Source organism: Vulpes vulpes, chromosome 14 (assembly GCF_048418805.1).
Source record: "Vulpes vulpes isolate BD-2025 chromosome 14, VulVul3, whole genome shotgun sequence".
NCBI classification, from domain to species: Eukaryota; Metazoa; Chordata; class Mammalia; order Carnivora; family Canidae; genus Vulpes; species Vulpes vulpes.
Genome location: NC_132793.1, coordinates 83767986 through 83781066, shown reverse-complemented (window position 1 = coordinate 83781066; position 13081 = coordinate 83767986). Strand labels below are relative to the sequence as shown.

General features: G+C 36.5%; 1 protein-coding gene across 2 annotated transcripts in view; it reads left to right on the top strand.

The window, feature by feature from the left end:
• Positions 1 to 13081, top strand: part of LOC112907092 (uncharacterized) — a 133288-nt gene that overhangs the window by 87714 nt on the left and 32493 nt on the right. The window contains exon 28 of one of the 2 annotated variants that reach the window (XM_072737035.1): positions 8579 to 8690. The exons of the other annotated variant lie outside the window; for it this stretch is intronic. The gene's annotated coding sequence lies outside the window, so the exon portion shown is untranslated. The remainder of the gene's footprint in view (positions 1 to 8578; positions 8691 to 13081) is intronic. 2 annotated transcript variants of the gene reach the window in all.

The following is a 13081-nucleotide window of genomic DNA, read 5'->3' as shown; positions in this document are numbered from 1 at the left end:
ATTTTAGAGTTTTCATTCCTGTGAATGTTTTAGGGTGTATTTTAATTAGATTGATGACACAGTCACGGGAAGTAGAATAACTCTTTTTTTTTTCTTACTGGGGACAATGTTCTAGACATAGAGTAATGGATTTAGGTAGATGGTACATGAAACAGTTTTTATTTTTTTAAATTTTTATTTATTTATGATAGTCACACAGAGCGAGAGAGAGAGAGGCAGAGACACAGGCAGAGGGAGAAGCAGGCTCCATGCCCCGGGAGCCCGATGTGGGACTCGATCCCGGGTCTCCAGGATCGCGCCCTGGGCCAAAGGCAGGCACCAAACCGCTGTGCCACCCAGGGATCCCCCATGAAACACTTTTTAAATAAAAAAATAAATATCCCATTCTTGGTATTCAAAATAGATTTCACTAGCCAATATATATTCAGCCAATTTTATATGTATTTAAAGGTGGATTACATAGTCATAATGAGTGGCACTGAGGGAAATATTTGGGGAAACTTTGACACCAGTGTCTTCTACATAAAAAATGACTTCATATGCTTCTCTACTTTAAGGAGTAATTATAATTTTCTTTTCATGTAGGTTATCATCTGCATATCTATAGTTAATTCCTTGTAGCCTGTTAATTGTAAATATTTGATCAAGAAGTTTTTTCTTTTTTAACTTCCCTAACTTCCCCCTTGGAATTGCTTGAAATTGTTCCTGCCACTTCATGGGAATTTCTAATGTTACTTATTAGTACAAATTTCCTTATCTGGAAATGATCAGAACACTGATTTCCAAAGGTAACATTACAGTTTTAATAAATTTATTTTTCATGGACCACTCTTATTTATTTTTTTAAGTTTTTATTTAAATTCCAGTTAGTTAACATGTAGTATAATATGAGTTTCAGGTGTACAATATAGTAATTCACCAGTTCCATACAATACCCATTGCTCACCACAGCAAGTGCACTCTTTTTTTTTTAAACTAGTTAATAATACAACTAGTTGTACAAAAGTCTGTGAAACCAACCAGTGTGAGGTTTAATGTGGAGTCGGGAGGCCCGGGTGGCTCAGTGGTTAATTGCCTGCCTTTGGCCCACGGAGTGATCCTGGAGTCTCAGGATTGAGTCCTACATCGGGCTTCCTGCATGGAGCCTGCTTCTCCCTCTACCTATGACTCTGCCTCTCTCTGTGTGTTTCTCATGAAAAAATAAATAAAATCTTTAAAAAATAATAATTTTTGGAATCACATCTTAGGCTTCTGTCTCATTTATTTCCAGGAATAATATCAGAAAAAAAACCCTAGTAGAGTTAGTATATTTTATGTGCAGGTACATGATGAACCATCCAGTCTTTTCCATGATTGACAAATGGACATATATACATCTCATATGTCCCTACTTTTACTTTATTTTCAGAGGTCAATATGAACTAAAACCTTGATTTCATATGAATAAAAAAATTATCCCTTTTTCTTGAGGTGATAAGGAAGAAAGTATTGCAAATAATTGTATCATCTAATCCTCAAGAGCCAGTAGGAATTCTACCATCTGTAAGCCTTTTGTCTTGAAGATACTGACATTTCTCTTAACATGCTATAGCAGTCCAATTACAATAAGACTCTGGCTGGGCTAGTCAGCCATGAGGCCAGATCATTATCTATGATGACTGGTTTCCATGAGTAAATACTATGAGTTAGTGTGTCCCAGGGCGAAATAATCTGAAGTACTCAGTGCTGCCACATCTGTCAGGATCAATATTTTTTAAAACATTTTATTTATTTATTTATTTATTTATTTATTTATTTATTTATTTATGACAGAGCGAAAGAGAGAGAGAGAGAGAGAGAGAGAGAGAGGCAGAGACACAGGCAGAGGGAGAAGCAGGCTCCATGCAGGGAGCCTGACATATGAGACCCAATCCTAGGTCTCCAGGATCACGCCCTGGGCTGAAGGTGGTGTTACTGCTGAGCCACCCAGGCTGCCCAGGATCAATATTTTTTTTTAAGAAATGTGCCTGGATCAATGATTCTCATTGTAATCTGAGCAAAATGAGTGACAAAGTGACTTCTGTGAACTGAGGTCCAGCAAAGAGATCATGCTAGGCAAAAATGTGGAGGAGGGTTTAGTTTGGTCAGCTGATATGACTAATAGGGGATACAGTAATTGAATATTATCTTGATTGCATATATTAAGGTAATGAATCCTACAAAATACCAATTTCTGATTTAGGGATGACATGGCAAATCTTTGAGTGCTTGGCTGGCAGGATGCATACATTCATAGTAACCACACCCTGGAGAACCAGAACATAAGGAGAGAGACCAATGGTAAATGGTTATGCCTACCTTTAAGGCATTCATACAGTTTTCTTACATGCAAAAATCTTTAGAGTAAGAAACAGTTGATTGAGACCAACTAGGTAATTAATGTAAAGGATATGAATCTTTACTTATTTATCTCTTAAGTAAAAGAAACATAGAAATTAAAGAGTAGTTTCTAATCAAAATGTCTTAAAGTATATTTTAATTTCCTTGCTGGTGAACTCATAAGATTTAGAACACTATTTTTCCCCTGTCACCTAAACAGAAATGCTCTAGGCATTTGAGCTATGGACCCAAGTGGATGCTGAACTAAACATTTTCAATTGTAATATTATTATATTTCCAATTCTTGGTGTTTTAGGTAGATTTGATAGACTAATATTCATATTTTGTTAGTGGGGTTCATAGTTAGTGTTGAAGGGGAGATCCTAGTTCAACATCCAATGCTGATGGAGGCCGTTTGAGGAATCTTTGAGACCAAGATCTTGTTTCAAGTAGTGAACATAATTTTTCTTGTTATTTAGAGAGTCAAATGAATACCTTTGGTTTATTTCTTATAGCTTTTTATTAGTAAACTTTCCATTATAGTGGTTTGGTTTGTCAAGTTTCCTAATTTCTTGGTATATTTTGTAGATTAGAAGTGATATTGGAATTGGTTGGAATTTCTACCACTGCTCCAATGAACTACTGATTTTGTCATTGTTATCAGTTCTTTTCTATGGGAATAATCAACAGTGCACTCCAGAGTTAACATTGCAACTTTAAAAAATTATTATTTAGATTATTTCTATTATATATCTTTGGCAAACAAGATTACACATTATTTTGAATAGTCTCTTAATCCAAACAATGTGAGGTCTTTATATTCTAGGTCATCTGAGGTTTCTATGTACTTTTCCCACAGAATTTGTATGCTTCCTCTTTTAAATAACATCAGAAGAGCCTACTTGAAAATATGATTACGATATATTTATACATAATCAATATCTTGTATTGTGCATGGTACAGATGGACATGTATAATTCTCATCTTTCCACAATTTTATTCTATGCTAACATCAACATGGACTAAGATCTTGGTTTCATATAAAAGCTTTAATTTCTTCCCTTTAAGACATAAAATGATGGAGAGTTTTGGGAAGAATTCTGTATCCCCTCCTCATGGGCCAGTGGGAAATTTTACACTGGTAAGCATTTTTTCCTGAAGATTGTAACATTCCTCTCAAGGAATTATAACACTCTAATGACAAGATTTTGGCTAAGCTAGTCAGCCATAGGCTGAGTTCTTGACTGTAGTGACTAGTCTCCATAATTGAATAGTATGGTTCAGTGTATCCTAGTGAGACAGAATCCTGAGTGCTCAATGTCTGCCATATATTCAGGATTAAAACTCCTTTTGCAAATGTAGTTCGATCAATGTGGTTTCAAAAATGGGTCTTATCAAAATCTGAACAAAATGAATGACAAAGTCATTTCTGTAAGCTAAGGTCCAGCACAAGGATGTGAATGCTAGGCAAAAAAATGTGAATGAGAATTCAATTTGGTCAGCAAGTGGTACCAAACAAAAAGGACTGTGGCATTGGAAAACTAGCATGTTGGCAAATACTAGAAGTGTATTATACTGAGGCTATAAATAACCATTGTGGAATGACATGGCAACTTGACTGGTGGCCTTCATTTTTTTTTTAATAGGAAGTTCTTTATTGTAGGAAGTCTGGGTGCCTTTTTTTTTTATTATTGGAGTTCAATTTGCCAACATACAGAATATCATCCAGTGCTCATCCTATCAAGTGCCCCCCTCAGTGCCCATCACCCAGTCACCCCAACCCCCTGCCCACCTCCCTTTCCATCACCCCTTGTTCGTTTCCCAGAGTTAGGAGACTTCTCATGTTCTGTCTCCCTCTCTGATATTTCCAACTCATTTTCTCTCCTTTCCCCTTTATTCCCTTTCATTATTTTTTATATTCCCCAAATTAATGAGACCATATAATGTTTGTCCTTCTCTGATTGACTTATTTCACTCAGCATAATACCCTCCAGTTCCATCCACGTCAAAGCAAATGGTGGGTATTTGTCATTTCTAATGGCTGAGGAATATTCCATTGTATACATAGACCACATCTTCTTCATCCATTCATCTTTCGATGGACACCGAGGCTCCTTCCACAGTTTGGCTATTGTGGACATTGCTGCTAGAACCATCGGTGTGCAGGTGTCCCGGCGTTTCACTGTATCTGTATTTTTGGGGTAAATCCCCAGCAGTGCAATTGCTGGGTCGTAGGGCAGATCTATTTTTAACTCTTTGAGAACCTCCACACAGTTTTCCAGAGTGGCCGCACCATTTCACATACCCACCAACAGTGCAAGAGGGTTCCCCTTACTCCACATCCTCTCCTACATTTGTTGCATCCTGCCTTGTTAATTTTCCCCATTCTCACCAGTGGGAAGTGGTATATCATTGTGGTTAAAAGCCATCTATGAAAAGCCCACAGCAAATATCATTCTTAATGGGGAAGCACTGGGAGCCTTTCCCCTAAGATCAGGAACCAGACAGGGATGTCCACTCTCACCACTGCTATTCAACATAGTATTAGAAGTCCTAGCCTCAGCAATCAGGAAACAAAAAGAAATAAAAGGCATTCACATTGGCAAAGAAGAAGTCAAACTCTTCCTCTTCGCAGAGGGAAGAGGGCCTTCATACCCCCACAGCAAACAGACTAGAGAACTGGCACATGAGTGGTGAACACTGTGGGAAATGGTTGTGCTTATTCTTGAGCCATTCACATCATTTCCTTAATCACAGAAATTTGTGAGATCCTACTCGAAAATAGTATTATTATATACTTATGGTATTCAACAGTCAGAAATAAATCAGTTTTTGCTTGTCATTTATCTCTTACATATAAGAAGTGTGGGGAAATTGAAGAGTAAGTAGATCATATTTATTGGGTGATCTTATGTGTTTTAATTTGTTTGCTAGCTCCGTTTCAAGATTAGAACTTTTTCTTTCTTGTCACTTAGGGAGAAATTTTCTAGATATTTGATGTTGATTTAAATTAGATATTTAATTAAACATTTTAACATAAAATGATCAAAGTTCCAATTCTTGGAATTTTATGAGGATGTGATTGTTTAACACTCATATTCCATCAATGGGTTTATGTATATACACCTAAGTTACAATTTTAGCGAGTAATGCTGGGGGGAGGTGGGCTTTGCATCAACTTTGAGACCAAGGTCATAGAAAATTTGATTTTTATACTACTTTTTTTTCTGAGGATAAAGCATAATTTTTAAAAATTAGATACATAGTCACGGGAGTATCTATGGTTAATTCTTTAAATATCTATTATTAGTAAGCACTCAACTGGAAAGGTTTTGTTTCACAACTTTTAAATTTTCCTCTATGTTTTTGTGGGATGGAAGTGATTTTTTGAATTGTGTGGAATATTCATCACCATAGCAAAGAAGTGCTGATTTTGTTGGATTTTTTTTCTGTTCCTTTTCTCTGGAATGGAACAAAATAATGCACTCCAAGTTTAATAACCAATTTTAAATAAATATACTTTTATGGCTTACTTTTTTATATTTTTCTGTAGTCAAGTAGATAATTGGTTTGGTGAAATATCTGTTAATCCAAACAGTGTGAGCTATTAATTATCTAGTGAGCTATCCAATATTTTGTCTTTTTTATTTCCAGGATTTTTATGGCTTCTGTCTTGGAATAACAACAGAAACATCCTAATAAAGTAATATGAATTCATTTGATGTAAAGTTATATCATAATCCCTTCTGTGTTGTGCATGTTTGTCAAATAGACATATATACATCACATTTTCCATATTTTACTCTATTTCCATAGGTTAATATGAACCACTAGTTGGGCCTCATGTGAATTTATTCCTTTTTCTTGAAGGAATTCCAGTAGGAATTGCAACATCAATAAGCATTTTGTCCTGAAAATACTAGAATTCCTGTTAGGACATTCTAAGATTCATACGACAGTGAAACTGTACTAATCAATTGTGGAGCTGAGTCATTGACTGATGACTCCATGTCACCATGTCTCCATGATTAAATAGTATGGATCAGTGTGTCCCAGGGACACAGAACCTGGAATGCTTACTTAGTGTCTGCCATATATCTTAGGATCTATATCCCTTTTATAAATGTGACTGAATCAATGATTAACTTATTGCAAGATACATCCATGAAGGCAAGAGAAACAAAAGCAAAAATGAACTATTGGGACTTCATCAAGATAAGAAGCTTTTGCACAGTAAAATAAACAGTTGACAAAACTAAAAGACAACCTACAGAATGGGAGAAGATATTTGCAAATGACATATCAGATAAAGGACTAGTATCCAAGATCTATAAAGAACTTATTAAACTCAACAGCAGAGAAACAAACAATCCAAACAGGAAATGGGCAAAAGACATGAACAGAAATCTCACATAGGAAGACATAGACATGACCAACAAGCACATGAGGAAATGCTCCGCATCACTTGCCATCAGGGAAATACAAATCAAAACCACAATGAGATACCACCTCACACCAGTGAGAATGGGGAAAATTAACAAGGCAGAAAACAACAAATGTTGGAGGGTACTTGGAGAAAGGGGAACCCTCTTGTACTGTTGGTGGGAATGTGAATTGGTACAGCCACTCTGGAAAATTGTGTGGAGGTTCCTCAAAGTTAAAAATAGATGTGCCCTACGACCCATCAATTGCACTGCTGGGGATTTACCTCAAAGATACAGATGCAATGAACTGCCGGGACACCTGCATCCCGATGTTTCTAGCAGCAATGTCCACAATAGCCAAACTGTGGAAGGAGCCTCGGTGTCCATAGAAAGATGAATGGATAAAGAAGAGGTGATATATATATATATATATATATATATATATATATATACACACAAACACACAATGGAATATTATTCAGCCATTAGAAATGACAAATACCCACTATTTGCTTCGATGTGGATGGAACTGGAGGGTATTATGCTGAGTGAAATAAGTCAATTGGTGAAAGACAAACATTATAGGGTCTCATTCATTTGGGGAATATAAAAAATAGTGAAAGGGAGTAAAGGGGAAAGGAGAAAAAATGAGTTGGAAATATCAGATAGGGAGACAGAACATGAGAGACTCCTAACTCTGGGAAATGAACTAGGGGTGGTAGAAATGAGGTGAGGGGGGGGGGGGGTTGGGGTGACTGGGTGACGGGAACTGAGGGGGCTACTTGATGGGATGAGCACTGAGTTTATTCTATATGTTGGCAAATTGAACACCAATAAAAAATAAATTTATAAAAAGAATAAAAAATAAAAATGATTATCACTGGAATCTGAAAAAAGTGACAGAATCAGTTCTGTGAGCTAAAATCTGCCAAAAGACCTTATGAGGCAAAAAATATGGGTAAAGTTCAGTTATTCAGGTAGTCGTACCAACCAGATATGTGGTATTTGAAACCTTAACTTAATTATGTACATTAAGAGAAATGAATTGTAGACATATATAAATATCTGAATTAGGAATGATGTGGTAATTCTTTGAGTGCTTGGCTGGCAGCATGCATACACTTAATCAAACACTGGGGAAACAGCACATGGGTATTTGAGACAGATAAGTTATATGTTTGTCTACCCTTAGGTTGTTAATGGGATTTCCTTAGATGCTGCAATCTTGTGAGTTAGGCTTAGTCCAATGAGGTTGATTAGAGAATTCAAAACATATTAAAAGTCATCAGATACTAATTAGCTTTTGGATAAAGGAAATATAGTGGAAACTGAATAATGGTTTATATTTATGGACTATCTCAGAGAGTGTTTTAATTCACTTGTTAATCCAGTCACAGTAATTCATACCGTGTTTTTTCTTGTCACCCAAGAGAAATTTTCTAGGCATTTGTGCAATGGATTCAAATATATACTGCATTAAATATTTTTAACTGTGAAATTATTACATTTCTAAATCTTGAAATTGTATTGGTTAATATTCATATTCCTTCAGTCTATTTCATTTCTGCTTAAAGGAAGATCCTAATTTTAATGAATGTTGCTAAGTATTCTTTGGAGAAATTTTGACTAAGTCTTAAAACAAATGATTTTCCATACCATTAATGATATTTCATGAAAAAAGTATATTTTTTTCTTGTCATATAGGTGGTCATAATTGCTTTATAACCCCTTACAGTAAACATTGAATTAGAAAGTTTTTCTTCCTTAGCTCCTCTGACTGTCCCTGTGGTTTATAGGTTGGAAGTAAGATTGCAGTTGCATGGAATTCTTGCCACATCCCAAGAATAGCTGATTTTGTCACATTTACCAGCTTCCTTATCTGTGAAGAAACAATGATGTACTCACAAGGTAATACCTATTTTTTATAAACTTTTTCCTGGGTTATGTTTATTATTTATTTAGGTAATCAGGAATTAATTAGTGTTATATGGAGTCTGTCAATTTAAACAGTGTGAAGCTTTAATAATCTAGTGATTTTTTTCCAGAATCTTTGTACTTTCTCAGTTGATGCCTCATACAAATATTAGGCACAGTAACGATGGCAAGGTCATTTCTCATGAGTGTGGCAGAGAAAAGTTTGTTCATACTAAGAAGTATGCTTACCCAAATGACACTAGTACTTAGCGATGTATCCTTGTGAACACCACCCTAAAAATAGAATGAGAAGTATTTTATGTAAGAGGGCTCAGTGTCTGACATTTAGGTACACTCTAAACCCCTCTAATCATGTCATACTTGTGCTTATGTGAGTCTTGCATGCATTATTGTGGCCACACTATGGAACTGGATGTAGCATAACCTTAAGTGTCTGCAAATTGCCCTGTGCCTGAGCTCAAGCAGATTAAGTGCTGCAAGTGACTTTTAGACAACCATTTTTTTTTTTTTTATTCCCCATAATGGTTTTTTGTGATTTTCTCTCCAAATCACTGGATCATCTTTGAGGATAAAGTATTTCTGAGGTTGAATTATCAGAAATATATGTACATTGTTGTGATTGAATTTTTCACCAGACCAACATTTTCCTGGAACTTTAAGCATACTCAGATACTCTGATTGCTTGTTTAATTTGTCTGGCGGAAAATGTTGGACAAAATTTACTCTGATGGAGACTAGAAATTAACACAATATTGTTGGGAGAACATTGGAAACATTCTAGGAGATCAATATGTTGGCTTATTTAATAAGAGATATGTATTGAATCCTCCCATCTTGTGCCTCTGGCAGGCAAATGAACATTTTTATTTCTCATCTTTCACATTTTTACCTATTTACACAGGTCAAGGATAAGACACAAGAAAATGTGTATTCCTTACTCTTGAGATATGACATGAAGGAAAGGCCCATTCTCAAGAGCCAGTAGAAATTCTCTTATAATTCTCAGTAAGCATTTGTCCTTAAAATATTGATATTTCTTCTAGGGATTATATAATATTCCAGTTACCATAAGGCACTCTATGATAATCAGCTAGGAAATCTGAATCATTTATGTAGGGGCTGATCTCCATGACTGAATAGGGTGAATAACTATGTCCCAGAGTGATGAATTCCAGAGTGTTTAGCTTCTCTCATTTCCTCAGGTACACAGTATCCTATTTTAGTGACTCATGTATATTGAGGATGATTGTAATTGACCTCATTGAAAAATCTGAACAAAATAAGTTACACAATCACTTCTGTGCAACTGAGGCCCAGCAAAGATATCCATCATAAACAAAATATGTACAAGGAGGAGATCCATGTTTTCATTTGTCCAGTACCAGCAAGAACTGCAGTATTAGAAAACTAAGCTGATGAATTCTTAAGATGGTAGAGAAGTAGGGGGATTCTGTGCTTGCCTCGTCCTTCAAGCACAGATAGATATCAGATAATTCTGAACACCCAATAAGTCCATCTGAGGACTGAGACAACACACTGCAAATCTAGAGAGAAAAATAGCCACACTATGGAAGGTTGGAGCTATGGAGAGTTGACTTGGGGGAGAAAAGAATTGCAGGTGCTACAGAGAGGAAGGAGCCCTGAACACATAAAGAGGGGAGAGAGGAAGAGAGAGAGAGAGAGAGAGAGAGAGAGAGGAAGAGAGAGAAAACGCAGCATGTGGGGAACTGCACAAGAAAAACTTTTCCCCAAAACCAGACTGGGAAAAGAAGAGGGGCTTATTATTAGAAGATTTTGCAAGCAACCTAGCTGAAAGTCTGAAGTTTTAAAAGTCCATGCCATCACCAGGATCATGCTTGGCAGGCTAGCAGTGCTCCTGTGGTAAGCAGGGTTAGAGGCCCTAGAGCAGATAGCATCTAAAGATCTCTGTCACACTAGGAGAGGCAGTTCCCCTTCTTGGAGTGCATTTGGGAAACATAGCACTGCCTCTCAGGACAAAAAAGATGGTGAGCACTATTTATTAAGCAGCCCTGTTACTTAGCATAGCAGAAGAGGCATCAGTTGAAGGAAACTAACCTGGAAGCCAGCTTATGTCTGTGCTTTACCATAAACTCAGCCCCTGTGTAGTCATGCAACTACTTTTCTGGAACAAATGGCACTAGCCACAGCGCAGCAAGACCCTAACCCAGAGGATCAGTGTGAGTTTTAGCCATGCTAAGTCCCTACAATTTGGAGTTTTGAAACCCATGCCTGAGATAAAACACAGGAGCACTGTGCTGCCAGGCAGACAGATGGCTCAGACACAGACACTTTCTGATGGAAGCCAGGGACACAAGAGGGGGAAATTTTTCTTCTCTGAGTGCTTTCTGAACAGCTGAAAGTGCAAACTCCCCTCACTGGGGACAAGAGAGTAGGGTGACAACATTTTCCCCAAAACCCATCATCACACACAGAGTACAATGAGCAGCATAGCACCAGTGGAATTTGGAGTTACTTACACCAATGTCCAGGCTACTGTGCCCTGTAGGTTCATCTTTTTTTTAAAGGTTCAATGGGAAGAGGGAGAGAATCTTAAGCAGACTCCACATCCAGCACAGAACCCAATGCAGAGCTTGATCTCATGATACTGAGATCATGACCTGAGCCAAAATTAACAGTCAGTTGCTTGACCAACTGAGCTACCAAGGTGTTCCTGCAGTTTAATCTTTACTAGGGCAAGTCTGCCTGGAAATGAGCACTGGGTATTATATATAAGTGATGAATCACTGGATTCTACTCCTGAAACTACTATATTATATGTTAACTGTCTTGAATTTAAATACAAACTTGCAGGGAGAAAAAAGAATATAAAGGAAAAAGGAGAGGTAAAGAGTTTCCCAGACAAACAAAAACTAAAGGAGTTTGAGACCACTAAACCAGCCCTGCAAGAAATATTAAAGGGGACCCTTTGAGTGGGAAAGAAAGACTAAAAGCAAGAAAGAGGGCAGCGCAGGTGGCTCAGCGGTTTAGCGACGCTTTCAGTCCCTGCATGGAGCCTGCTTCTCCCTCTGTCTGTGTCTCTGCCTCTCTCTTTCTGTGTCTCTCATGAATAAATAAATAAATAAAATCTTTTAAAAAATGAAAGCAACAAAGACTATAAAGGAACACAGAAAATCTCCAGAAACATGAACTTCATAGTTAATACAATGGTACTAAATCTATATATCAAAAATCACCTTGAATCTAAATGGACTAAAGACTCCAATCAAAAGACATAGAGTACCTGAATGGATAAAAAGATAAGATTTATCTATATGCTCCTTACAAGAGACTCACTTTAGACCTAATGAAAGGGTTAACCAGGAAATTAAAGAAGTAATAAAAAAATACATGGAAGCAAATGTAAATGAAAACATGACAGTCTAAAACCTTTGGAAAGCAGCAAAGGCATTTATAAGAGGGAAGAATATGGCAATACAGGCCCACCTCAAGAAGCAAGAAAAGTCTCAAATACACAACCCAAACTTACCACTAAGGGAATTAGGAAAAGAAGAGCAAATAAAGCCTAAAAGCAGCAGAAGAAGGGAAATAATAAAGATTAGAGTAGAAATAAATGACATAGAAACAACAACCAAAAATCAGTAAATAGATTTTTTAAACTCATTATTTGAAAGAATTAATAAAATTAATAAACCCCTTGCCAGATTTATCAAAAAGAAAAGAGAAAGGACTCAAATAAAACTATGAGTGAAAGAGCAGAGATCATAACTAACCATAGATATATAGATGACCATAAGAGGAATATTATTAAAGATTATATGCCAATTAACTGGGAAACCTGGAAGAAATGAATACATTGCTAGAAATATACAAACTACCAAAACTGAAACAGGAAGAAGCACAATTTGAACAGAACCATAACCAGCAAAAAAATGGATCAATAATCAAAATCTCCCAACAAACAAAGACCTAGGAGCAGATGGATTGCCAGAGAAATCCTACCAGACATTTAAAGATGAGTTAATACCTTTTCTTCTCAAACTGTGCCAAAAAAATTGAAATGGAAGGAAAACGTCTAAACTCATTGTATGGAGCCAGCATTACCTTGATTCCAAAACCTTACAAAGACCCCACTAAAAGGGAGAATTACAGGCCAATATCCTTGATCAATATGGATGCAAAACTTCTCATTAATATATGAGCAAATTGAGTCTAACTGTACTTAAAGAATTATTCACCATGATCAAGTGATATTTACCTCCTGTGTTGCAGAGGTGGCTCTATATCTGTAAATCAATCAACATTATACCACATTAATAAAATAAAAACAAAAACTTATGATTGTTTAATAGATGCAGGAAAAAGCATTTGACAAAATACAGTAT